At 30.7% G+C, this 5,172-nt stretch overlaps 1 non-coding gene across 1 annotated transcript; it reads right to left on the minus strand.

The window, feature by feature from the left end:
* Positions 1-2,140: 2,140 nt before the first annotated feature.
* TRNAT-AGU (transfer RNA threonine (anticodon AGU)) lies at positions 2,141-2,214 on the minus strand. The gene has a single exon. It is a non-coding gene; the product is annotated as a tRNA-Thr (tRNA).
* Positions 2,215-5,172: the final 2,958 nt, after the last annotated feature.

Below are 5,172 nucleotides of genomic sequence, written 5' to 3' on the forward strand. Positions count from 1 at the left end.
TTTTGTAGTGTTAAATATGTTCATTGTATTTATTTGGAGCTTTGGTCATTTATCAAAACTAAATGCACCAAAATCATCACAAAGTTCTTCAATATATGAGCACGTATTTAAAAATGAATCATTAAATATATGAAATTATTCTAAAGTACTTATTAAATATATATATATATATATATATATATATCAAACAACTCTTAAAGTCTTCAATATATGCAGACTTATTTAAAAATAAATAATTAAATATAAAGTACTTATATAAAAAAAATAGTTAAGTACCAGACATACATAAATTCTCAACAAACGTTAATATAATTTGAATTTTGCACCAAACATATATATATATATATATATATATATTAACGTCAAAAAATAACAAGTTGCAATAAAATAAAATATGAGTTTGATAAATAAAAAGAAAATTGATAAGTTTTGAGGCTACAAGTAGGCATACAAATGATCTATTAAAATTAACTTTTTCATACTAAAAGTTTATTAATACTTCAATTTTTATATAATTACTATATTTTCTGTTATTTTGGAAAAATCTAATTTTTATAGTTAAAATTAATTTTCATAACTTGATAATTGTTTGCGCAACTCTTATTTGTCATTGAAATAGTAAAATTCACCTACGAAATTTTGTACATATTACTTATTATGGTTAAAACACTATGATTGCAGTGACACAACTTGAAGCAAAATTATTTATTTAGTAACATTTTGATTTACATAATTATTATGACTAAAAGGTTAATGTTTCTATATTAAGTTTTAACTCGTGGCAAAAATTAATGATTAGCTATAAAATTCTATTATATTAAAAAATATGTGGCTAATTCAACCTATACTGCCACAACTTTTTATAACTTGAAGCAAATATATTCATTTAGCTACAATATTTTATTTTAAATATTTTATTGTGGCTAAAAAGTTACTACAACTATAGTAAATTTTAACTCGTGCCAAACAACTAATGATTAACTACGTAATTCAATTATAGCAATAAATTTGTGGCTATATCATTTAATTACTGCCACAATTTTTTGAACTTGAAGCAAAAATATTCATTTAGCTACAATATTTTGTTTCAAATAATTTACTGTGGCTAAAAGATTACTATTGCTACAGTAACTATTGATGCGTGACAAAAACTTATGATTAGCTACAAAAATTTATTTGTAGCAACAAATTTGTAGCTATTAAGATAGTTATTGCCACGATTGTTAGCAATTATAGCTAATATGATGAATTAGCTTTACCAACTTAATTTTCGTGGCAAGGAAATTTTAAAATTATGTAAATAGCCATATAATTCTAATTTTTGTGGCTATTATTAGGTATTAGCTATAAATTTCAAATTCGTAGCTAAGATTTCGTAGCTATAGATGCATAATGTTATAGTGTGAGGCACGTGAACCCATGGTCTCTCCATAAAATTAGATATCTTATGTACATATTTTCTAAAATTGGTATAATATTAAGTGTTGGCACCATGCTCCAAGAAGGTTGAATGGTGCAATTTGTTGAAGGTTGAGTTATTTACCAAGAGGAATAGATATCAATTCCCATTTAATACATCCTTTTCTTCTTTTTTTAGTAGTGCACCCATGTATTAGAAATCCTAGATCCGCCTCTAAATGATATCATACATCAGGACCAAGCTTGTAAACTTCATACTCACAACTTAATTGCCAAAGTTCTTCAAGGGAGAAAAACAAGAAGCCACAACTTAAAAAGTTAAATTACATAGTATGATCTATGCTAGAAGAGAAAGCAGCTTTCCTACCTCCAGAAGAATCCAAAAAAAATCTGAAGATCACCATGAACAAAAAATTAATACTACCATTTATCATTTTTTGCCAACAAAAAATTATTAATGATATACGACATTCAAAAGATCCGTGAAAATATTTGCCAAAGCATAAGAGAATGACAACGGTCATGCTATTCTTTTTTACATTCATGGTTGTATATGATTTGCCAATTGTAGAAGCCTAAGAGAAAAAAAGAAAAATTTGCCAAAGCTTATGAGAGATGAGGATTAGCACAGGGAATATCACGTGAAGCAATAATGTTCTGTATGATTCCTAAGAAAACTGCGCCAACTAATTTAGCAAACAATTGACAGCAAAAAATATTTTGCTTTCATTGAGAGTCGAACTCAAGACCTCCCGCTTACTAAACGGGTGCTCTAACCAACTGAGCTATGAAAGCTTCATTGCATATTTTCAGCGCACGTTAATATTTAAACTATAATATTCTCAGTAATATTATCTCCACTATCTGATGTAATTCCATTTTCAAACGGCAAGTTTTCCCGTAGCAAAATGATGGGAAGAACCACAAGTGAAACCATATAAAACCACAAAATGAACTCATATTGCAGCCAAATAAGACCAACATTTCCGTCATTCTAGAACAATGTCAATTCTTATGGTGTAATTACGCCCCCTATACTTTCTTTCTGTTTTCATTTTTTCTTCAGCTATAATCTATTGTAGCCAAATGGAAATTTTGTAACCGTTAATAGTATGTTTTCGTTGACTGTACAAATATAAGTGATGGGTGGCTATAATTCCATAGTTTTGTACATTATTTGCCTTGCATTTTATATGCTTTAATGATAAATTATACTTTATTTGCATGTAATGGAGTCTATTTTGTGTGTAGGTGAATTGAAGACGAAAGTAGAGCAAAAGGAATACTTAAACGTTGAAAGTGTGCTCGAGAACAGTAAAAAGGAGAGGTCAGGCAAAGGCCAGCTCAACCAGGCTTTAGGCTGGCGATGCTAGGCCTGTGGCCAGGTCCAGTCCGAATTTTGAAGAGTTATTTCGTCTCCTGGTTTGACTAGGACTTGGCCTACACGTTTAGGTCTTTTCCTACACATATAAATAGACCTAAAAACGCCACTTTGAAGGGAGACGGTCGGGAGAGATCGAGTTTGGACATAATTTAGACCTAAGGAGGCTAAGGAGATAGGGAATTCAACCTAAGGAGGCAAGAATACACTAGGAGCAAGGCGGAGAATTCTTCTACGAGTTTTTCACTTCCTTCTTCCTATTTTCCATTATTGGTTATGAATTCTAGTATTGTAGTTATGCATACTATTATGAATAGCTAATTTGTTATCTAGGGTTTTTGATGGAACCTATTGGAGGATGATGTTCCTATTACGTTAATATAGTTTTGATGTAGTATTTCTCTATTTGTTCAACTACGTTATTGTTGTGGTTGGTTGAAGAGATCTCAATCTACTGTGCCTATTTAGTATGTATTACTCAGGAGAAAGTGCATATTTAGGTAGTTGTTGAACAAAATCACTCCTAACATATATGAGGGATCAATATGGAGGGTTTAAAGGTGAGATTAGGGATAACGAAACCTTGGTGCTATCCGAGTGAGCCGTACTTAATGCCAACTAGCGTAGTTCGGGAGAATATATCTAGTAAATTGTGGTAATTACTCGGGAGAGAGTTACGACAGTCAGAGTGCTCATGATCGGTAGAGAAAACTTAGGCAAATTTATAGAAGACGTAGCGGAAAGGATTACGACAATAGGGGAAATCATAACTCTAGACCTTCGTAATCTTCTCTCAATCATTATCCTTGTTAATTGATAGTTTTACTGCTTTCTAGTATTTGTTAGTTAATTAGATAAAAATAAATATTATAATCTTTATAATTAGGAAATTGTTTGGACTTGTGTTTTTTAACGATATTGAACAACTGTAACTAAACCTTAGTTCTCTGTGGGATTCGACTCCGAACTTGTAAACCAGACTATATTTGCAACGACCGCTTAATCCTTTTTATAAGGCATAGTTGGGCGAGAATAATAAGCCGACTTCATTTGCTGAGATGAAATTTATTTTTGTTGCACATTTTGTCATCATATTGGCTATGTTGTGGAAGTCGATTAAACCATTAGACAGCCCAAAGAGCAAAAATATAAAATAATAAAAATAAAAAGAGTAACAGCTTATTTGGATGGTTGTTCCCCGTTGTATTCTATTGTATTGTTATCCAAAAAAATTTTGATTTGTTTCATTAAAATTGGTTGTATTGTATTGTTAAATTCATTGTTCCAGAACAATGGAAAGTCCCCTTTTTTAAAACAATCGATTTGGTGTGGTGGGATTGTTTCCGATTTTTCTTTCCAATTATGCCCTAACTTATTACTCCACAATTCTATTTTCCCTTTAACTTTTCCTATTTTAACTCCAAATCTCCAACCTATAACCTACTTTATTTTTTTCCAGAATTTCTGCCGCCAAAGTTAAAGATGTTTTGCCGCCTTCTGTTTTATTTTTTCTCCTATTTTGCTTTTAACTCAATTCTAATTAGCTGTGCTCCTTTGTTTTGCCTTCTTCTGTCTCGCTCCTTTGTTCTGCTTTCTTAAGGTGTTTTGCCTTCTTCTATTTTATTTTTTAAAATTATTTTTATGCATAATTTTGATAAATTTAATATTTAAACAATTGAGGGTATTTTAGTAAACTTATCAGTTACAGTACAGTACGATACAATTAAACCAAACAACAAAATATTATTTAACAATAACAAATAATATAATTTATCCAAACATTGTATTCATAAAACCATACGATACAATACATTATAAAATAATGGGGAACAATGATCCAAACAGAGTGTAAAAAAGTGGAAGAGACCGTCTATAAAATGAACGAATATACTCCCCATGATATATTACAGAGTTGGCCGCTTGGCCAAAAATATTTACAATATCTAGCCGGTATACTTAAACCTATATCTGTCTATACTATAGTAAAACAAGAAACCCTTTAACGGAATGTTATTCGCCTTTTTACCTTTTAAAAATAAGTTTAACTTAGACAAATATGTAATTTAAATTATTTTTTTAATATTTAGCACTTAAAATTAAGTAAAATTTTAATTATTGCCCACTATTTAGGAGTTCGATGTAACGACCCGACTGGTCGTTCTGCCTTTTAGAATCCCGTTTCCTTAAATAAAACTTTCTGCGCTTGCTGTAACTAATTTACGGCTTGCTGTAACTAATTTACGGCTTGCGGGGATGTTGGATTGGGATTTGGAAAAGTTTGGAGTGAAATATGCACAGTTGATTCCTTAGGATTTTCTTAAAGGGCTAAGTTTGATCTTGGTCAATATTTTGAGCAAACGGAACCGGGTTCG

The sequence above is a fragment of the Nicotiana sylvestris genome, chromosome 6, assembly GCF_000393655.2.
Source record: "Nicotiana sylvestris chromosome 6, ASM39365v2, whole genome shotgun sequence".
In the NCBI taxonomy this organism is placed as follows: Eukaryota; Viridiplantae; Streptophyta; class Magnoliopsida; order Solanales; family Solanaceae; genus Nicotiana; species Nicotiana sylvestris.